This window comes from Heterocephalus glaber, unplaced genomic scaffold, assembly GCF_053883595.1.
Source record: "Heterocephalus glaber isolate CG9 unplaced genomic scaffold, H.glaber_assembly_v1.0 deba00000768, whole genome shotgun sequence".
NCBI classification, from domain to species: Eukaryota; Metazoa; Chordata; class Mammalia; order Rodentia; family Bathyergidae; genus Heterocephalus; species Heterocephalus glaber.
The window spans coordinates 12,205,431-12,229,826 of NW_028258162.1; the positions used below are offsets into that span (position 1 = coordinate 12,205,431).

General features: G+C 38.3%; 1 protein-coding gene and 1 non-coding gene across 13 annotated transcripts in view; one reads left to right on the forward strand and one right to left on the reverse strand.

Moving 5' to 3' along the window:
* The window catches only part of Abi1 (abl interactor 1), a 119,168-nt gene that overhangs the window by 34,151 nt on the left and 60,621 nt on the right, over positions 1-24,396 (reverse strand). The window lies entirely within an intron of this gene.
* LOC147829098 (U6 spliceosomal RNA) lies at positions 22,071-22,177 on the forward strand. The gene has a single exon (XR_015449718.1). It is a non-coding gene; the product is annotated as a U6 spliceosomal RNA (small nuclear RNA).

Sequence of the window (24,396 nt, forward strand, 5' to 3'; positions counted from 1 at the left end):
CTGGCAATACAGACCCAGGTTATAGCAAACAAAAGCAAACAAAACCTCTGAATTTGGATAACGGAAGGGGCATAATCTAGAAATAATGAAATACAACTAGAAAACTTCTGAAGAGTCAATATGACAAGTAGAAAAGATACGAAGAGTTCTGAGAATAACGGTAATAAAGAACACAGAATAATCGATAAATATTCTACACTTAAAAATATTATTAGAACGAGTAAAACCCTAAAAGAACTCCCTTATCCAATTACGTAATTTACTTCTAGTTATAGATAAGCAAACAAATAAGGAACTGGTGAAATGAGTTCAAAGGAGAAACGGGAAAGCCCTACACCTCCAAAGCCAGGTAGGGCACAGGCCGCCGCACACGGATCCGCACACGGACACAGACCGCGCGAGGCCCGCGTCCAAGCAGCACGGCACCCACGCAGGGTTCACGCTCATCTACGGCCTCACTGCAGCCAATAAAATAACGGTGTTTGACGGCTGTCGGGAGTTTCTGCATGAACTTGGGAAATCACCTCACACTTAAAGTCTGACTCTGGCTGTCCGAGGCGGCTGTCCGAGGCCCGGTGTCGCCTCGCCCGAGCACTGGCTGCGCCTGCGGAAACAACTCCGTTTGGCTCTGCTCACAGCCGAGCCTCCATGGCGCTCAGGGCGAGGTGACACCAGCTGCACACATCCAGGGCCTTGGGCAGCCACGCAGAGGAGCAGAGGAGGAAGGCTTCGCCTGGGGAGGATATCGTATCTCGATGCCAGCTTACCCCGGACGCTCTCCTTTCCGCCCTCAGCAGCACGAGCTGGGCTCTCGGCTCGGCTCGCACGGACCCGGGGTCAGACAGATCACCCCCCGTAGGGCACCCAGGCTCCCTCCAGGTACCGCGCACCCAGTAAACAGCGGCTCCGAGAGCCCTGGTCCCCCCTGGTCCCCGACCGCTCGGAGGCACCGACCCCGGCCCCATACTTGGAAACTACCCACGTCTCTGTGGTCTTTCTTCTCTTTGGCCCTCACTGTCCCCTTTCTTGGGAGTCGGAGGATTGATCGCCCTCCGAGAGATGGTTTCAAAATGGATTCAGAAGGAAACAGGGAAAGAAATGAACATGGCTTTTAAAAAGTTAGAAGGGAGGGGAGTAATTTCCCTATTGAGATTCACTAGTAAATAAGACAATAAAGTTCTTACAGAGTTAAATGAACCTCTGCAAAACAAGAAAGAACTCAGAAACAAACTCATGCCCATAAGCAAATTTGGTATCCTACAGATATGGCACAATGGGAAAAAATGTACTGTTCAAGTAGATGGATTAGTTTACCAAACAGAAAGAAAATGTAGAAATAGACCCCTGTCTCACACCATTGGGAAAAAACATTCTAGATCCATTAAATGGAAATGTAAATAAATAATATTTATACTTGAAATATTACTCATTGAGAATGAACTACTATGAAATATTTATGTAATACAGATAATTCTAAGCATAAGAAAAGGTAAACAGGGGCCAGGGATTTAGCTCCATGGTTCGTGGGTGGTTCGTGGTTCGGGTGCCTGCCTCCCAAGCACAAGGTCCAGAGTTCAATCCCCGGTACCAAAATAACAAAAACAAAAAGTAAACAGTAACTGTTTAATTACATATATGGAAAAAAATAATTTAAGGTCAAAGGAAAGATGAGAGGCACATAAGTGGAAGAAAGAACTGGACATTTGCTAGTCCTTAGTTTTGGTGGTTAATTCACAGATGTTTGTTTTATTGTTACATATTATAACATTTATTCTTTTGAAGATATAAAGGTAACTTTTAAAACTCTTTAATTGCACACAAAATACAAACAGAGCAAAGAGAAAAGAATGACTAATATTCCTGGAGCAGGATTGTGGTATAGCACAGTAGAAGAGTACTTGCCTAGCATACCTAAGGCCCTGGGTTTGATCTTCAGCACAGGGAAAAAACAAAAACAATGATAAGAGTGCAGCCAAACAAGTGCATGAGGTCTGGGTTTGACCAGGGGGAGGGGGAGAGAGCGAGAGGGACGGGGAGGGGGAGGGAGGGGGAGGGAGAGAGAGAGATTGAGATTCATTCTAAAGCAGCAACAAAAGCTTTCAGAAAGGAAATATCATTTTAGTCAGCAGTTTTGGCAGGTGGAGAACCAAGCAGAGAAACGAAAGAGAGACATTCAAAAAAAAAAAAAGAGGGACATTCAAACAGATAAGAACATCAGCAAAGGCAAACAGGCATGAAAACACACGTGCTCAGAGATTAGGGGGAAACTTAAAAAGCTAAAAATAAGTGAAAGCCAGGTGCTGTTGAACACACCAATAATCCCAACACTTTGGGAGGCTGAGGCAAATGGATGGCAAGTTCAAGTACCACCTAGGCAACTTAGGGAAACCCCATCTGCAAAGAAAAAAGGGTTGGGGATGTAGCTCAGTATGGAGACCCTGGGTTCAATCCCTAGCACTGACGGATGGATGAATTGACTGACTGACACACAGATACGTGGATACCAAGTTGAGCATGCCTGTAATCCCAACACTCTGGTAAGCAGAGGCAGGAAGATCACAAGTTTGGGGGGGGGTTGGCACTGGGGATTGAACTTGGGACCTTCCGCTTGTGAGGCAGGTGGTGGAAAGGATTAAGTTTGAACCCAGCCTGGGTAACTTATCCAGACCCTGTCTCAAAATGAGAAAAGTTTAAAAAGAGGTTGAGGGGAATTGGGAATGCAGGCAATCCCCAGTACCAAAACCAAAAAAAAGAAAGAGAGAAACTAAATTAAATATTTAAAAGTTAAAATAAACAGTAATTTTAAAATGGCTGGAGATGTAGCTCAGTACAAAGAGAAGCTGGGTTCAATCTTCAATACTGGCAACATGTTGAACTATATTCTTATTACATTGTGTGGTAAGCAGAAGTTCTAATGGAATGATTAAAATATTCCATCTTACCTAGAGAAGCAAACATATTTGGAAATAAAATGATAAATTTCATAAAGTCAAGATTTCTAAATCTTTTAAGATAAAATTATTTTAAACTACTGTACAGAAATATGTTTTAATTATGCTTTCTTTCCTTGTCACTGTGGGGTGGAGTACACATATGCTACGTTTAAATATCTTCCAGAGTGCTCGCTTCACAGCACATGTACTAAATACCTTCCAGAAAAAACCCTTCCTAATTCTTGAAAGACAGAAAGGCAGGCAGGAAAGCAGAATGATACAGCAACACTGTTTAATGTTTCAAGTATTTCCTGTACTATCACACTAGGGCATCTACTGTCTTCACAACCCACCACTGCCACCAGAGAGGGCATTATGGGTTTCAAGCAAAGATTCTTGTATATAAATAAAAATACAATAAATGTTTGCTGAAAAACAAACTACAGCATGAAAATCTAAATACTTTTGCTCTGAATAGCAAATGGAGGGTAGAAAAAGTGTAAAAGAGTCCTAAAACAAGCTACACAGAGAAACCCTTCAGCCAAGAGACAATCTTTGTCTGTTACTGCTTCTTTGGACCAGACTCTGGACATGGCCCTATGCCCACAATTCTGTGTTACAGGGCTTTGTTCAATAAGCTTGAAACAAGGTCCCAATCAACTCTGAAGTTAACTTGATTCAGAATGACCCATATACACACACTGTAAAGTAGATTTGTTTAGAAAAGATGAGCTGGAAAATGAAACTATGGTGGGAAAATATAATATAAAACATTCAAATCAGAATTATTTTGAAATATTTTATCCTGTGAAAAACTGGATGTTACTGAAAATTTGACCCATGTATAATTTTTCAGTACCAACCAGCAACATTTTCTTTCATCTCTTTCCTACCTATTTAAGAATGTAAGACAAAGCACAGACTACCTACTTAAATAGAAATTATACATTCATGAAAAAATTTTTGTTTGGTTGGTTTTTGTGGTGCCAGGGATTGAACCCATCTTTGCATGCTCGGCAAAAACTGTACAACTGAGCTACACTCTCCGGACCTCACCTAAAAATTTCTGTGTTAAACTTAGTGATGATAACTATCTCCGATCCAAGCTAGGATTTTGTTATATTTTTTGAAATGGGCTCAGTAACTAGGCCAGACTGGCCTTGAACTTAACTATCCTCCGGCCTCAGCCTCCCAATTGCTGGGATTATAAGCATGCAACAGCAAGCCCAGCTTCAAGCTAGGATTTAAGCTAAATACAAACTTTTGTGTGTGTGTGTGTGGTATCGGGGATGGAACTCAGGACCTTGCGCTTGCAGGCAGGTGGTGGAACCACTGAGCTAAATCCCCACCCTAAATACAAACTTGTAAGAGAATATTAAATCACAGTTTACCTTCTAAACAGTCAAAAATCTGTACTTCTTCCTACTATTCCTTCCCTAAGAGTTAACATGTTTCAGTATTTCATGAGTGTCTCTCTTCTTAAAAAGATAATGTATTGGGCTGGGGATTTAGCTCAGTGGTTTCGCTGCCTGCTCCGCAAGCGCAAGGACCCGAGTTCGATCCCCGGTACCAAAAAAAAAAAAGATAATGTATTTAAAATCTCTAGAAATGTCAGGCAGTACAGTCCAATGACTGAAAGTGCCAGCTCGGGAACCACACTGCACAGATTTAAGTTGATTCTACCAAAGATCGACTGTGTGAGCTTCGATAAATTACATCATCTTTGCCCTCAGTTTTCTTACCATACAGATGAGATTTAAAAACAAACAAAAACATCTGTCAATCTCACACAGTCACTGAGGATTGAATGGGTTAATGTATGTATGGGATTTAACAGTGCCTGGCATGTGGGAAGACTTCTATAAATGTCACCTTTCATTATTATCTTCACTGTTCCACAATCCATAGTCAAGTATTTAACTCTAGATTCACTTGATATTAAACCCATAAAAGTTTATAAACAATAAACACAGCTCATTATCAGTTTCAGCAATCAGAAATTAATGATTCCATTCCAATGCCCTGTCATATATATAGCGGACATTATATATCAGTATTACCAAAAACAGAAATTCAAATCCAAACTGAAAGAACCTGGATTCCAACCCAAAGGCCTGTTCCGAGCCTTATTTCTTATTTCTTCCTGCATCACAGGAGCATTTTTGGTCCTGTAGTTCTACTTGAAATGATGGCCACACAGGGGATTTATGAGAAGACATCTTAAAAATTAAATTGGCACTGGGCGTGGTGGTGCAAGCCTATAATCCCAGCACTCGGGAGGCCGAAGCAGGAGGACTGTCAAGAGTTTAAGGCCAGCCTGAACTACATAGTGAGACGCTGTCACAAACAAACAAACAAAAACATTAAGTCGGTACTCCAGATCAAATCTTCAGAACTGACGGCACACAGATGTCTCTGAGACCCTCCTGAGATTTCACCAAAATGATTCCTAAAGTCTTAATTTAAATGTATTTTTATGTATATACATACATCCTGCTAGAAGGATATGGGAAATAATCAGTGCACGAAAACTTCTAATGAACTTCTGGATGGCAGAGAATAAGTGGAGACAAGGTAGCTAATTGATGTGAATAGAAGCCAGCACATGAAACACCCACACACAGCAAAGCAATTTATCCTAAGAGAAAAGAGCTCTGAGAGGCTCAGAATTTGCAAGTACCAGGTTCCACAGAGTACAAAAGGGGAGGAAACTAAACCACAATGAGACACCACTTCACACAAACTGTGGTTATATTTAAAAGATAAATAAAACAAATGTGTGCACAGATATGGCAAAACTGCAACCTTAACACAAAGCTAGCTGGGCTGTAAAACTGTGCAGCCACTTTGGAAAGCAGCTAGCAGTTTATCAAGTGCTTAAACACAAAGTTACCATATGATCCAGGAAATTCTGCGCTTAGGTATAACATCAATTTAAGTGAAAACAAAGAACATGCACACAAATGTTCACAGCAGCATTCATAATAGACAAAAGGTAGAAACAATCCAAATGTCCACCATCTGATGAATGGATAAATAAAATGGTCTATTCACGCAATAGAATATTTGCCAATAAAAAGAAATGTAGTAATAAATACAACATAAGTGAACCTTACAAAAATCAAGCTAAGTAAACCAAAAGAAGCCCATCAATTATATCATTCCATTTACATGAAACACTCAGTGTAGGCAAACTTATAAAGACAAAAAGTAGATTACCAGTTGCTTAGGGCTGGGCAGAGAACGGATGTAGAAACTGGGGAGTGACAGCTAAGGGTGTCTTTTGGGAGAATGAAAATATTCTCAGATTGATTTTAGTGGCTACACATTTAACTCTGTGAATGTACTGAAAACCAATAAACTGCACACTGTTTGATTTCTTGATATGCTAACTATATCTCAATGAAACTTTCTTTTAAAAAAAAGGAACAAAAGCTAAAAGCTGAAGAAATGAATGTCAGTCTACATACAGATCAGTGTAGTTTCTAGTCCCTGCCAGTCTGCACTGTGTTCTCAGAATGCCAGCACTTCTGCATGAATACATCTCACAGAAGAAATCACAAGGTTCTCTAGAGCAGAAAGAGAAGAGCTAGATATACTTGATGGAATACTATGTAGCTATAAGAAAGAATGCAATTCTGTCATGTGCAATAACATGGATGGAAATAGAGATCGTTAAATTAAGTGAAATAAGGAGGCACAGAAAGACACCCACATGATCTCACAGGGCTGGAGAACAGAACGGTATTAGCAGAGGGTGGGGAGCGACAGGGGGCAAGAGGGAGGAAGAAAGGCTGATCAGTGCGTATGAAGCTGTTAGAGGAGTAAGAACTTCCGCTGTGCTACTGAACAGTGGCACGACTACAGGTAATGATAATGTATGGTACATTTCAAAAGGCTAAAAGGAAGAATTTTAAATGTTTTCACCAGAGAAATGATAAATGTTGGAGATTGGTATATTTACCTTCATTTGAACAATATGCAATGTATGTAGTGTATCAAAATAGCACACAATACCCCATGAATACGTACAATTTTTGTTTTTATGCATGTTAAAATTCTTTTTAATTTTTCAACAGGGAGCAGAAAAAAATATGAACGAGACTAGCATAGAAGAGACTTGCACTACATATTGAAAATAGGAGTTGCCTTGCCCACCCCAGCAGTTGTTCATCTCTGTGACACGAAGTTTCTACTTAAGCATTTTAACGTTATCCTTAAACATAGACAGTCAAGGATCACCAGGGTATCTGAGGACAGATAAGGGGTAGGAGAACTTAAAGGCAAATAAAACCAAAAAGGAAATATTAAAAATACTGAAATATTAAAAAAAAATTTTTTTTTGCAAGGAATACTTAATAAAAGTAAGAAAAACAAGTCGGGTATTGTACACACACCTGTAATGCTGGCACTCTGGCAGGGTGAACCAGGACTATGGCACCAAGTTACACTCCTAGTCCTTTTTTAATTTTTTATTTTGAGCCAGGGTCACACTAAGTTGCTTGGTTGTCCAGGCTGGACTTGAACTTGTGAGTCTCCTGCCTCAGTCTCCCAGATAAGAGTGCTGGGATTACAGGGGTGCACCTCAGTGCCCACCTAGTTGTGTTGTTTCAAGCCACTAAATTTATGGATTTGTTATTGCAACAACTGAAAACTAATGCACATACATGGAAAAGGGGGAGCAATTATCCTAGAAAATAAAACATCTTTCCACAAAGTTTTCAGGTTTAAAACCTGCAAATACTCCTGGGCTGAAGGTATGTCAGAGCATTTGGTAGGATGGGAAAGAACACTGTCAGTTTACTCTTCTGAGTAAATTCTACAGTACATCCGAATCTAGGCTGCATAGAGAGCTCACAGATGAGATCATAAAATGAGCTCACCAACAACATTTAAAAACACACAAGGAAACAATTCACCACAGCCAAAGGCAGCACACACATACATATGCACATGTATGCACACACAGAGAGACATAATAAGGTCTCTAAAACAATGCTATTCCAAAGAGAGGTAGGAAAGAAATGACAGATAACGTGAGTAGAATTTTAGTATATCTGCTGCTGAAGCAAGCACTATTAACTTGAGTAGAAAACATAAAATAATGGCAGTTCATTTAAATTCAAATAAGTCAGAACTACATTAAACGTAAATACAATAAATACCCACACTAAAATATCACACTGTATTTTTTGATCCAGTTACGTGCTTAGGAGAGACAAGTCTTCAAAAAGAAAAATGTTGAAGAGAACACAAAAGATACAGTAGTATATAGCATATAGATACAGTATCTAGATAAAATAAAATAAAAAGAATTCCAAGAGATAGTCCTTCAATCCATAACTTGAAATTTTTATCAAAAATATTTTAAATGAATTTAAGTACTCGATGGAGGATTTATAATTTATACACCAAGCTAGATGGGGCAGGGGGATACTGAACACCACGAGCACGTGCAATGGCAAATAAAACTGCAAGTGGCTAAAAAAGAAACCAGCTAACAGGGGAAGCAAATCTAAAAATAGGCTTAGAATGATTCTAACCACTTCATCTGAATTATTTCAGGGATACAATGATGAAATGCTGTAAAATTTGTTTTTAACCAACAGGGTTATTTTAAAAATGAGTAATAAAATATACTTTATTTATGCCTTAGAAGGTTAAATACCATTTGCAAATGAGAATCTGAAGAATTTTTCAGTGAGAAATGATCTTAATGACCAATTATAGCAAAATAACTTATTCCTGATGAGTTGAGGAAAAAAACTCCTACGACAGTAGATTTTGTTAGTCTCTTACAAAATATTTTTAGGGATATTTTGCTTATGTACATGCCAAGTTCTTTACAGGATTCCTCTAGCTTTAAAGATTATCAAAGACTCTCATGTGCCAAGCTAAAAAGGCTTAGAGAAAGATTTAGAATATAAACAAAAAAATTTTTTAAAATAAGAGCAGTTTTTAAACAAGAAAATACTATCTTCAAAAGTCATCTTTAATGTATCACCCAAATCTATCATGAGGAATCATTAAACATACTCATATTGAGAGACAGTCTACAAAATAACTGACTTATAAATCTTCTGAAATAACAAGATCAAACGAAAATAAGTTTGTAATTCAGCTAAGGAAGGCAGCTAAGGAGATATGATATTTAAAATTTTCTGGATCCTTTTCCTATAAAGGAATTAGAACAACTGGCAAAAGTGATTGGAATTTGGGGATTACATGGCAACAATGTATCAGTGGGGTTTTTTTGACTTTATTATTGTACTATGGCTGAAAAAGAACTCTATCATTTCTTTAAAAAAAATACACACTCACACACACACACACACACACACACACACACACACACGAGCATTCAGCATTAATGGGAACACCATACCATAAGTTATTCTCCAATTGTCCAGAGCAAAAAGCTTCAACCTGTTCTTGCAATTTTTAAACTTACAAATTCAAAATTGTTTCCCCCAAAAGACTAAGTCATAAAACATTACTTTTTTTTTTTTTTTTGGTACCAGGGACCAAACTTGGGACCTTGCACTTGCAAGGCAGATGGCGGAACCACTGAGCCCCCCACCCGGCCCAAAACATTACTTTTATTAGATAGTCTGCCAGTAATTCTAGCACTCTGTGAGGCTGAGGCAAGGGAATCCCAAGTTTCAACCCAGTCTCAGCAATTTAGTGAGACTGTCTCAAAATAAAAACATACAAGACTTGGATGCAGCTCACTCACTGCAAAGGCTCTGGGTTCGACCCTGTTACAGTCTGTACGTGTTATGGTCTGTATCTAGATGTCCTCTCAAAGCCTTGTGCACTGAGAGGTGAGGCTTTTCCCAACCGGGTGGATCTAGGGTATGTGATATTGAGATTAAGGGTGTGTGGTACTAGAGTAACACACTAGTTGGTTTATCACAGTTCTGGGTGTGGGTAACTAGAAGCCCCACCCTGGGTATGGGTGGCACCACCCGAAAGACTTATATTCAGTCTGGATAGGATAAAAGGGAAATGCTACTTCTTCGATGCTTGCTGCCTTCCTGCCTGCCATGCAGACTGTTTCTCCTCTGCAATACCTCCCTGCCATGCCACCCTGCCACCCTCGACTACAGACTGAAACATCTACAAACTGTGAGCTGAAATAAACCTTTCCTCCTTTAACTTGTGGGTGCTGGGTATTTTAATCCAGCAACAAGAAAAGTAACTAAGATAAGCCCCCAGTACCAAAAAAAGCAAAAAAGAATATACAACTATTGAGCACAGATTCAAGAGCATTTAGTGAATAATTTATCAACAATCTGAGGAGGAACACAAGTAAGATATCTCTAAAAAGAGGACAGACTAATTTTTTTCATCAACTGCAGTTAATATGGAATTACTTGATTCAAAACTACGAAAAATTCTAATGGCTCTAACCACTCTGTAGCATGATAATGCATGCATGCATATTAGATCCCAGGAATACAGCAACTGACCATAAAAAAAACAAACCCACACCCTGTAGAGAATGACAAAAAACTATATAATTCAAATAATGTAAGATGCTATAAAAACAGTTCACAGAGAATCCTTGTAAAATTTGTGCAGATAGAAGGCAGGTCAGAAAGAGAAACCAAAGAAAAACTACCTTTAAGTAAGTTAGGCCACGACTTAAGGAAGGAATGGAAGTAAGCTGGGTGAAACATGTCTGTAATAACACATGTTCTGCTACTGACCCAGGAGAAAAGATTCCCCCCGCCCCTCTGCAGCGCTGGGACTTGAACCCAGGGCCTACCACCACATGCTAGGAAAGCACTCAACTACCACTGAACTACATCCCAGCCCATAATTTCAGATCAACTCTTACAAAGCATCACAATATATAATAGCATTGTCCTGCAAAGGTGGGAAGAGAGTGCTTTAGAATCTCACCAAGTGGGCTCCTGTAATTAAGTGAGGGCAAAGGCAAAAACAGGCAACTGCTTAAGAGACAGAGGCGGTATCATAAATATACATGGTAAGATATACCAGCCACACTTCCCATCAGCTGATGAAATATTCCAATTAGGAACATTCACAGGTCACTCATGTAGAAAAGAACTAAACACAAAGAAGTGGTGAAGGGTAAGGAAAACAAAACGGGAGATACATAACTAGTGAGAGCAGGTCCAACAAGACTTCTAAATCCAAAACACTAAGGGGTTAGAGAGACTAGGGGAATTGGAAGAGAAAGTTACATGAAGAAGGCCACTTTGAGAGGAGTACTGAACTGTCTGGGACACGGCCAGCCTATGCTGATCTCACAGAGGAGAAACTAGGAAAATAAATATTCTGAGTTTTCTCTCCTTACTGTTTCTAATCTGCCTGTGCTACATATTGTCTGACTCTGAAACCCGAAGTCACAGACACTTACATGATCCACATAACTAAGCCTTCATGTAAAGGCAAAAGACCAGGAAAGAGAAAACAGAACAGATCAAGATCATGCAGGGGTATGTGCAGACTACTAGGAAAGATCAAACCTAACCTGGGACTAAAGAAAAGGATTCTCTATAAGGCAGACAATTAAGCTGACACGAAGAGAAAGTTCAGGAGTTAGGCAAAGGAAACTGGGGAGGGGGAAGATACCTCAACCAAAGGGACTAGCCATCTCAAAGGTGTCCTTCTGGAACAGCAAATAAAGTATGTCTGAAGCACAGAGTATGAGGTAGAAAGGGAAAGGAATGAAGCCAGAGAGGCAAAGAGAAACAAAATTACCTTTGCTTCAATACCATGGTTACATTCTAGGTCTGAAGACAAAAGTTTAAGGACTGCCATTCTACCACGTGATAGAAGTAGATGTGGGCCGGGGACTTAGCTCAGCAGCACTGCACCTGCCTTGCAAGCAAAAGGTCATGAGTTTGATCCCCAGTACCAAAAAAAAAAAGTAGATGTGGGTTTTAATACATATAATAGCCAGAGAGGTTTTGGTTTTGTTTTACATGGCAGAAGTCAATTTGCTCTTCTATTTCTTAGTTGAATAGCTCTTATCTGGTGATTTCATAAGAGTTCCAAGCAGAGTGAGAGTGTAGAGAAGGATGTAAACACCAGTCTAAAGTCACCATTACTGTCTCAATTTTGCAAATGAGAAAGTTAAGCTCAAAGAAGTCAAGTAAGTTGAGCAAACTGCATCCTAGCGGAATTGGTCTTTAACACTGCAAAGCATACCATACCATACTGCCTTATTCATTCAACAAATACTTACCAAAGTGTTTTTTAAGTACCAGACACTATTGAGGATACAGAAATGTGTAAAATATGCTCCTTAACCTTTAAAGGGCGAGGTAGGGAAGACATAAACCCCAAATAAATCAATGATAGGCGTAGGAACAAGTTAGATATTATACCACAAGGAAAGAGCCAATAACCACCTGAGGGAACCTGTGAAGATTTTAGATGGTGCTGCATCAAGCAGAAAAGGGGGAAGACAAAGTGAAGCGCAGGTAAGAAAATTACATTATGGAAAAGAAAGGAAGCACTAATTCACACACTTTTTAGAACACTTCAAGATGTGGACCAGGAATCAGATCAAAGAGCCTTTTATACCATGCTAAGGAATTTGAACTTTAAACTACAGGAAGTGAAAGAACCATTTCCAAACTTTAAAACAAGATTAGGCTACTGTGAAGACTCAGAAACACACTATGAGATTTTTGAACCACTTGTGAATGGCTTAGAGACAACCAAAACAATATGAGATTTGGAAGGAGATTCCCAAACTAGCTTTTAGAATCAAGCTGTAAAAAGGAAGATTCCAAAGTCTCTTTAAAAAAAAAAAGTAGTTTTTATTCCAGCTGAAATGAAAACAATTCCTTGTTATACTATTGATTAGAATAAAACGAAATTATTTAGTCTAGAAAATGTGGGCTTGGGTAATTTGTTTACCCAAAAAGCATACTGAACAGAAGCAGAATAGCTTGCTGTTTACCTTAAATCTAAAAACAGAGACTATTTCAAAAAAAGAGGGAAAAGCATCTCCTTAAATTCAGGGCTTACTCAAATTCGTCCACCAACTGACATTTCAGGAATACTTATATTTTTTATATTTATGTTAGGCGTAGTAGAGTACCTTCTTCCTCTGCCTAAACTAAAAAGTCAAATCAACAATATCCAATTATTCTTAAAACTGGGCTTCTGGATACAACTTCTGATCAATGAAATGCTTTCATGTGATATGGAAGCTGAAAATAATACATCTTTTCTACCTCCTCCCTTCACGTTATTTTCTACTGGCAAACAACTCAAGAGATAAGATATTTCCCCAAAATGTTGTTTCAAGAGCCCATTCTCCATGTTTCTGGATGTTAAGAAGCAACTGCACCAATGGCAGCAGCTAGACTGCAAGTTCCAAAGCCTAGTCACCAGCTTTCTAAAGTTCAGGCAGCAAGAGCAAAACCTTTCTAAGCCTTGGCCTGAAACCCTTAAATCAGGTTCCTAAATTCAGTAATTCCAGTAGCACCATGAGTGGCTGCAGCTTACCCAATGCATCAGTTCATGTGAGTTCTAGTAATTATTCAGAGACCTAATTCATAATTAAAATAGCTAGAATGTTTTGTTTCCTAGACTCCTGATTCAAACATTAACTAAACAAGTAACAACTTATAGGGGAAGAAGCATATCAAGGACAAAAAGTGAAACTACCCAAGGTAAGAAAAACTAGAAAAATGTGAGGGGTGGGTCAGAATCTAGGTATGAGAGAGAAATACTAAGTAAAATTAGACCCAGTATCTTAAATCTCCCTTTGACCATAAAAAGGTTTAAGTACCTGAATTCAGGACTGGCCAAACAAAGAAATACTGTACTGTAGTTATTCCTCCAACATGCCTATCATCTCAGCTTGATCTCCTTTGATTATCCTTTTCCCTGAGTATTGGTCATGTTTTCCTGTTTCTTCACAAGGCTAATAATTTTAGATTACAACCTGTACATGGTAATTGATACCTTACAGAAATTCTAGATCTTGTTAGAGTTTTTGCAAAATATTTATAGTAAACATACTGATTTGAACTCTAAACTCCAAACTTTCTCCTCTAAGATAGGGAGGAGGTGAAGTGTGTCCTGTGTGTCCTGTGTCTCATTGCTTTCCACCCCCAATCCACCCCCACCTCTCGTTCCAGCTTCTGGTGGATCTTCCAGCATTCCTTGACTATCATCACATCATTCCAATCTCGGCTCCAGTTTTATCATCATTTTCTGCTCTTATATACCAGAAATTCCGCTGCTTCCCTCTTATCAGGACATTTGTAATAGCATTTATGGCCCACTTATAATCCAGGAAAATCTCCCTATCTCAAGATCTTTAATTTACATTTGTGAAACTCCCTTCTGCTATACAATGCAATATTCACAGTTACAAAAACTGGGACCTGGACATCTCTGGGGGCCATTATTCAGTCTACTACAGCACAATTCATCTTAGAAATACTAGATACACACATACATCCAAGAGTAATGAATAGTGCAATTAATTATGTTTCTTACAGTAGTTCAACCAATCAAATGAGCACTCTTGAATGCTCCCAGCCATGGTACACTAATTCAACATATCATTTGAATGACACTCAAAAATCTGCGTTGTATCTTTCTGCCAATATTGAAGATTTCCGTAAAAAGTTTACATAAGCAATACCTGGCAAAAAGTATAAAAATGATAATGCTAAAAATGATTTATTTAAGACTGGCCCAGGGGCCAGGAATTTGGCCCAGTGGCACCACACCTGCCTTGCAAGCACAAGGTCTTGAGCTCAATCTCCGGTACCAAAAAGAAAAATGAATGACCCAGGCGTAGTCATGTATGCCTATAATCCCAGAGCTCTGGGAAGCTGAGGCAGGATGATCATAAATTCAACCCTAGCCTAGGCAACTTAGAAATTCTGCAAGACCTTGTCTTAAAATAAGATTAAAAATGGGGCTATGGATGTAGCTCAGTGTGAAGGGCCTGGGTTCAATGTCCAGTACCAAAAAAAAAATTTTAAAAGATGACTTACATGAGAGTATTATATTACTTGTTAAGACTATAATAAAGTAGTACAGAAGTGGTAACTTGGAAATTTTTCCAGAATTCTAGAGGTTAGAAGTCCAAGATCAACATATCACCAGGGTCCAACTCTACGAAGGTCCTCTCTCCTTGACATATGGATGGTTATTTTGCCTTTGTTTTCAGGAGGTCCTCGATCTGTATCTCTGTATCTAAATTTCATCTTCTTATTAAGGACACCAATCACACTAGAATAGGGCCCACTCTAGTGCCTCCTTTTAACTTAACTCTCTCTGTACAGATCCTATTTCCAAATACTGTCACATTCTGAGCTACGAGGAGTTAGGATTTCAACATATGAATCTGAGCGGGAGAAGGACAAAACAGCTGGTAACAAGCAGTAAAGAGATCTGAAAAAGCATTCTGGATCTTCAAATTCATGAAACACCTTTAAGAAACTAGTTGAAAAAACCTCAGCCAAATATGAAGAAGCCATTAGGGATTAGCAGAAGTCCCTTGTTATTACAGATAAGAGTACCAAAAATATCACTAAAGTCAGTAAAGATGCACCAAAAACTATGACAAAGAGCCAAAAGAACCTATAGGTGAAGACATACCGAGAGTTTGTTTGTTTAATGGGAGTACATGGGCTAGGGATGAAGCTCAGAAGTGAGTACATACTTAGTGTGCATGAGACCCTGGGCTCGATGGTGAACACTACCCAAAAGAAGGGGCGGTGGGGTGGTGGAAGACAAAGACGATCATGGCCACTGGATGATAATGGGAGCACATATCCGTAGACTGAACTCTAGCAACCACATAAAGCACTGGTTCTTCAGCTGTGGTTTAAAGACCCTGGGGTCCCCAAGTTCCTATTTTTTCTAACTTCATGAAGCCAAACTTTCTTCCTATCATTCAACAAAACCAAAACTGTCACAACAGGCTGAACGCAGAAGCAGACGAGAGAATCCAGTTTTCTTCTATAAACATAAAAGAGATCTGAGGAAACATAAAACAACTCACAAAATTTCTTGTTTTGGTAATAGCTGTTTTGCATTAAAATGCTATTTGTATCAATTATAATGAGTTTATTTTAACAAATGAGTTGAAAACAAATGTTTTCATTTGTTTTAATTTTTTATAAATATTGCAAGGCCTACCTACATAATCCAAGGCCCTTCAAGAGGTTCAATAATTTAACAGGAAAAAGGACCCTAAGAACAGAACATTTGAGAACCCAGACTACTGCTTCAACTAGCACTTCCCTTCTTGGAGCCCGCCCTACTTCGCCAGTCCCTATACAAACGAGGCTTGCCTGTATAACACCGGGTTCCCTAAAGAAATTGCTTTGTTTTTTGGAGACAAGGTCTCACTTTGTAATTCAGGCTGGCCTCAAACTCATGGATATCCTCCTGCCTCAGCCTCCCAAGTGCTAGGAGTACAGGCGTGCACCACCACAGCCAGCTCTTAAAAGTGTACTTAGAGGATTCATTATGTAAGGTTTCACTCACATAACGCATAAATAGACAGGGAATGGGACAACTCGCCTAATTCCTAAATTTTGTAGATTCAATTTTTTAATTAGGAAATACTGTAGTACAGACAAGAAAAGCAATGGGTTATCTATGAGGCCAGATACTCAGCTTTTGACTTCTAATGGTATTCTAGCCATCTGTAACTTCAGCAAGTGTTTATTTTCCTGGGTATCAGTGTCATGAACTATAAAATAAGAGGCTAAATAAAATGACCTACTATCTCTTTCAGTTTTAAATTCTGTAATTTGAGACAAACCCAAAACTGCCAATGGAAAAGGAAATCAGTACAGATGTACAGATATTTCTAAGCATTTTATAAAGGAAAGACTGTAATTATGATAAAGCAGAAAGTGGGTGATTTAAAAAATTTTTAAAGTTACCTTCTCCTAATACTACTTTCTATATTTTCAAAAAAAAAAAGTGATTAGTATTTTTATATAAACACTGTGTCACACGAAACATAATCTATTAAATTTTAAAACCCTACAAAATAGGAAGTGAATATTCATAGCAGAAATGACTAGTCAGTATTTTACCAAAGAAAGCAATTAGTAACTTTCAATCCATGAAAGAAAAACAGGGGGGCACAATTATTAAAATACAAATCTTGGGCCAGGGATTTAGCTCAGTAGTGCCAATGCCTGCCTTGCAAGCAACAAGGTCCTGAGTTGGATCCCCAGTATCCCCCGCCAAAAAAAAAATCTTGATGAACATAAAACACGCCAATATACAAACAGAAAGCTACAAGTTTCACACAGAAAAGAACTTTTCTCCATCACCCTCAATTGATGAGTACTATTTTTGAAATCTTCAATTATACGAAGTATCTTCCAAAGAATGAACATTTAATTTGATAAGCTTTAATAGATTCAGTAGAACACAGGGAACATACATAATTAAAGGGAGAAATAATTTTAAAATATTTGTTATTAAAGAAACACATACAGGAAGCCCCTGCTTTGTCATTTCTGTTATGCATGAATTTCAGTTCCCACATTTTAGTTAAACAGCACCAATCTCTCAACAATACAGCTCAAATTTCAGTTCCACAAGAAATGTGAGTTATTGCATAAAGTACAAAATTTGCTGTTAGATCTACAGTCCACAAATCACCACATAAATAACAGATGAATAACACATGACCAATCATGTCACCATTTCAAAGTTTATTTGGTGAAATTATACCTCTACTATTTGGTTCTTCCATAGACTGCAAAGTACATGGTTCTGTTACATCCTTGTCTCCCAACAATAAGTCACTGTGACCTTTTCTAAAAACAAGATATTGAAAAGAGAATTGGCCAATGAAGATGAAACTACCACAAAGGAATGACAAGTGTTAATTTAGTGGTGAAACTGGAATTTAATCTAAGTGGGCTTGAAGAAGAAACAGCTCACTGTAAGAATGTTGACCCTGCTGCACACTTGAAAGACTAGACATAAAACCAGAGGAATACGGTGAAGGCAAACTTATTAACATAAATGAACAAAGTGGTTGAGAAAAAAATGAAGATGAGGGCCGGGGATTTAGCTCAGTGGTTCCAGAGCCTGCCTCGCAACCCCAAGGTCCCAAGTTCCATCCCCGGTACCCCCCCCCAAAAAAACAAACCCCAAACAAAAATGAAGATGATATTACACGGTATTCTCCCAATAAAGAAGTTCTAAGTGGTATGCAGTGAAGTATTCATTGCAGACCAATCACCTGCCAGGCACTGTACAAGTCATCAAGACTGAGGATGGATCATTTTGCACTAGATTCTGTTTATATGAAATACTAATTGAGCAAATTTCCAGTCTTATCAATTTTACTCTAAAATCTAAAAGGAAAATAAGATATCACATCATGCATTAAAAACACAGAATTACCATATGATCCAGTAATTCTACTTCTTGGTTTATAGCCAAAGGAAGTAAATAGGGTCTCTAAGAGGTAGCTGTATATTCAGATTTATAACAGTATTATTCTCAAAATCCAAATGGCAGAAACAACCCAGGTGTCCATACACAAAACGTAGTACACATACACCTTAGAATATTATTCATCTTTAAAAAGGAAAGGTATTCTGATACAGGTTATGATATGGATGAAATATCATATGGTGAAATAAGCCAGTCACAAAAGGGCAAATACTGTTTTCACTTGTGGGAAGAACCTAGGGCAGACAAATGCATAGAGATGGAAAGTACAACTGTGGTTGCCAAGGGTTCAGACAGTAGGAGACGTAGACTCTGTTTAACAAGTACAGTTTGAGTTCAGGAAAATCAAAACTGTTCTGGGGATAGACGGTGGTAATGGTTGCACAAAAATGTACTAATGCCACTTAATTTGTATCCGCTCCTCCCACCACGAATTGAACTCAGGACCTTGTGCTTTCCAGGCAGGTGCAGTGCCACTGAGCTACATCCCCGGCCCAATACCACTTTATTTATACATTTTGCTTTTTTGTTTTGTTTTGTTTTCTGAGACAGGGTCTCCCTATATAGTTCAAGCTGTCCTTGGACTCACTATGTTGCCCAGGCTGGCCTCAAACTTAAGGCAGTCCTCCTGCCTCAGTCTCCCAAGTGCTGGGATTAGATGTGCACCACTACACGCAGCTACCTAATTTGTACATTTAGGAATGGTTAAAATAGTAAGTTTTATGTTATATCTATTTTAGCAACAATAATAAAAGGGAAGAAAAAAGGCAATAGTTTTTTTCAGGCATACAAAAGCCAAGAGGGCCAGGGATTTAGCTCAGTGGTTTCACCGCCTGCTGCAAAAGTGCAAGGACCCAAGTTCGGTCCCCAGTACCCCAAAATTTAAAAAAGCCAAAAGAATTCACCACCGCCAGGATAGCACAATACTTCGTGTCTGAATATCAGAGAAATAAAGATCATCACAACTTGGGCTATAAAATAACTTCCAATAAACTTAAAAGGACCTGAATCATATAAAAATATTTTTTGTGCTCAGAAATGCTAACTATAAGTAAGTATAAAGAAATTATTTTCCTAACATTAGATCTCTTTTAAAAGCTAGTTTCTTTTGAACATAAAATTTTTTTAAAAACATCAATGGATGAATGGACTAAGGAAATGTGGTGTGGATAGGGGTGTGGGTGTGTAGATGTGTGTACTCTACCTATGCAATACATGTTGACTATTATTTAATCTTTAAAAAAAATCCTGCAATTCACAACATGATACAGTAGATAAACCTGGAGGACACTACACTAAGTAAAATATTAGCTAGATAAAGAAAGGCAAATACTGAATGATCTCTTTCTTCGAGGTAAAACTTTAAAAAGTCAAGTTCGTAAAAGCAGAAAACAGAATGTTGGTTGTCAGGGACTGGGTAACAGAGAAAATGGAAAACTGTTGGTCAAATGGAACAAAGTTTCAATTATGTAGAATGAGTAAATTCTGGAGATTTCATGTACAACATGGCAACTGTTACAGTCAATAACATGGTAATGTTTACTTGGAATTTACTAACAGAATAGATCTTAAATACTTTCACCATACCAAAAAAAGGTTAACTATGTAATGCAATGGATATGTTATTAGCCTTATAGCGGTAATCATTCCACAATGTACTATATACATATATATCGAGGCATCACATTGTACAAGCTAACCTTGGCTTTTGCCTTAAGAAAGTATAGTATGGGGCTGGGGATTTAGCTCAGTGGCACTGTGCCTGCCTTGAAAACACAAGGTTCTGAGTTCAATCCAAGGTACCAAAAAAGAAACAACAAAAAACACTATAATATGTCATTAATTCCAAAGTAAACAAAAACAAAAAATGAAAATCAATGCAACAGAAAACAAAAACAACACAGAAGACTAATAAAACCAAAAGGACAGGCATAATGCCCATGCAAATCCCAGCACTCAAATGCTTGAGACAGGAAGATCCTCCCTTCAAGGCCAACTTGGGCTACACAGCAAGATCCTGCTCCCAAAAATACCAAAACAAAAACAAAAAAGCTGTTTTTTCAGATCAATGAAATTGTTAAACATGTAAGTTAGTTAAAGGAGAGAGAAGACACAATTGCCAGTATCAAAAATAAATAGTATGACATCATACAGATTTCACAGATATTAAAAGGAAATGGAATTGTTATAAAAAGCTTTATGCTAGTAGATAGAAATTTGACTGCTTAGTTGAAATATCTAAATTCCTGGAAAGACAAAAAGGTTACTCAAGAATAAACAATACCCGGTGCCAAAAAAAAAAAAGAAAAAAAAGAATAAACATAATTGGATAACCCATATCTACTAAAGAAATTAAATATGCACTTAAAAACATTTCCACTGAAAACTCCAGGTCCAAGTGGAATACTGCCCAACATAGTCCATAAAATTAGTATAATATACACACCACAATCAAAAACATTACCAAAACAATAGAAAGGGTAAACTATAACCAATAATGCTCAAAGGAATATAAGAAAAATTCTTAAGTTAAGGCTAACAATCTATGAAAGTGATAATACATAATACATCACTCAAATTTATCCCCCCAGAAAAGCAAGCACAGTTTAACATTAAAATAACAAAAAAGAATTTAATTAGCTATATTAACCATTTAATTAATTAACCATATTGACAGACTAAAACAAAGTATGTTCACCAAGTGGACAAAAAGCACTTGACAGCCGCCTGCCTCGCAAGCACAAGGGCCCAAGTTCCATCTCCGGTACCAAAAACAAAACAAAACAAAAGAAAACAAAAAAAACACAAGCACTTGACAAAGTCTGTCACCCATTCCTGAAAAGAACTCTCAGCAAACCAAGACTACAAGGTGCAACTGCTTGGGAAAACAAGTGAGTTTCTGAAAGTTAAACACCTGCCGCAGGAACCATGCCCTCTCCTCAGAGACATGTACTCTCGTTGGTGAATGAACAAAGAATTCACCATGCAAAATTCTATACACACATGTCCACATGAGGCTTTATTTATAAAACCCAAAACATGGAAACAAACCAAATTTCCAAAAACATGTGGATATACAAAATACATAACAACTGAAACCACTCAACAATAAAACAGAATGAGGGCCGGGGATTTAGCTCAGTGGTTTCGCTGCCTGCTGTGCAAGCACAAGGACCTGAGTTCAATCCCTGGTACCAAAAAAACCAAACAAAAAAACCAGAATGAACTGTTTTTACATTTAACAACACAGATGCATTCAAAATAATTATACTGAGTGAAAGAAGCCAGGCCAAAAAGAAAAGTTTTTATTGCATGATTCCATTTTTATAAAATCTAGAAAATATCATCTATAATGACAGAAAGCCTGAGGACAGGGGACTGTAGGAAGGGAAAGATTACAAGGGAGCACATGCTCACTATCTTCACTGTGCGAAAGGTCCCATGGGGGTGTGTGTGTGTGTGTGTGTGTCAAACTTCATTAAACTGTAAACTTTAATTATGTTCAATTTATTTTGCCTCAAAAGCTATTAGAAGAGTAGGACAACGATGAGAGGTGTAGAACAATGTGAACGCACGTAATGCCACTGAACTGTACACTTAAATATGACTTAGTCAATTTTGTAATATATTATTACAAGTTTTACAGAGACTTCTAAAAAAATGGTAGGACTACTGAACTCAAAACTGAAGGTACTGCTCGCTTCGGCAGCATATATACTAAAATTGGAACGATACTGAGAAGGTTAGCATGGCCCCAGTGCTAGGATGACACGCAAATTCGTGAAGCGTTCCATATTTTTCTACTGTGATAAAAACAGCATGGTACTGGCAAAAGAACAGACCTGAGGACCAGTGGAACAGATTAGAAGATGCAGAAGCAACTCCAGAAACACTCAGCCACCTCATCTTTGACAAAGGAGCCAAACACCCTTGCTGGAGGAAACACAGCCTATTTAGTAAATGGTGTTGGAAAAAACAGGATTTCAAGCTGCCAGAGATTAAAACTAAACCCATACCTATCACCATGCGCTAAACTAAGATTGAAGTGGATTAAAGATCTAAATATTAAGTCAGAAACACTAAACCTTCTGGAAGTTAAGTTAGGCAGAACTCTTGAAGACATTGGGATAGGAAAAGACTTTATGAACAAAACCTCAGTAGCATGGGAACTAGCACAAAGAATCGACAACTGGGATCTCATCTTATTAACAAGCTTCTGCACAGCAAGAGAAACCACCAGCAGAGCTAACAGACAACCTACAATGTGGGAAAAAATTTTTAGCAGCTGTACCTCAGACAAAGGACTACTATCTAGAATATATAAAGAACTGAAAAAAATCAGACCCCTCAAATTCAAAGACTCAATTCAAAGATGGCCATCTGAAATGAACAGACATTTCTCAGACAAAGAAGTTAAAGCAGCAAATAAATGTATGAAAAAATGTTCAATATCACTGGTGATTCGAGAGATGCAGATGCAAACAACACTTGAGATTCCACCTCACCCCAGAAAGAATGGCTGCTATCAAGAAGTCAACTAATAACAAATTCTGGCAGGGCTGTGGGGAAAGAGGAACCCTGCTCCACTGCTGGTGGGAGTGCAGACTGGTGCAACCACTGCGGAAATCAGTATGGAGATATCTCAAAGAACTAGGACTAGAGGTGCCATTTGACTTAGCTATTCCCCTGCTGGGTATCTTCCCAAAAGAATTAAAAGAATCATACCACAGAGATATATGTGTACCCATGTTCATAGCGGCACAGTTCGTAATAGCTAAAGCTTGGAAACAGCCCAAGTGCCCATCAACTGGAAACTGGATAAAGATGTGTTTTTTTTGTTTTGTGTTTTCTTGGTACCGGGGATTGAACTCAGGACCTCGCGCTTGTGAGGCAGGCGGCAGAACCACTGAGCTAAATCCCCAGCCCCTAGATGTGGTTTTTTTATAAAATGGAGTACCACTCAGCCATAAAGAACAAAAAACTAGTCATTTATAGCTAAATGGATGCATATAGAGGCCATCCTCTTAAGTGAAATAAATAGGACACACATGTGTAAATACCAAATAGTTTTCTGGTGTGAGAAACTGAGAGTGTAAATAAGGATTAAAATGATTAAAATGAATAACTGATAATCTGAAATAGGAAAAAAGGTCCAAAGAGGTAGGAGAAGTGGGAGGGGAAGGGGAAAGGAAAAAGTACGAGAAAAGAAAAAAAAAAATGGAAATGATGTCTATGCAAATAGGGAAGGGCAGAGGGGGTGAAGGGTGCACAGGTAATAGGGAAAAATAAGAATCAAGATACATCGTGTACAGGTACAAGCACCCAACGATAAATGTAAATGAATTGTATACCTAAAATGTACCAATAAAAGAACTTAAGAAAAAAAACAAAACAAAACTGAAGGTATAAGTGATAACGATGACAACCAGTAAGATGATGAGTAAGGGGTCCTTCATTTCCAGGCTCTCTACAGTCATTACCACATTCAGTTTTGTCTGTTGTGAACCAAGCATACAACAGCAGTCCCATAAGACAGCACTGAAAAACTCCTATCACCAAATGATGTTGCAGTGCCCTAGCACAATGCATTCCTCATGTATTTTGTGGTGATGTTGGGATCTAATGCACTGCCAGTAATATAAAAGGATTGCACATATATGATGCATATTACATACTACTTGATAATGATAATAAATGATTACTAGTTTACTTACTATATTATACCTTTGTCATATTAGAGTACATTGCTTCTACTTATTAAAACAATACATGTTACACCAGAAGGAGCCTCATATATCTTATGTATTTTTTTTTGGTACCAGGGATTGAACTTGGGATCTTGCGCTTGCGAGGCAGGCGGCGGTTACGTATGTTCTTGAATGTATCAAGAGGCCAAATCAAGAGACTGGCTTATACCATGTAGGTTTGTGTAGGTACAACTCTGCAAAACAAAACTGCCTAAGAACAGATTTCTCAGCATGAGTCTGGCATTAAGCAATGGGTGGCTATACCTTTTAGA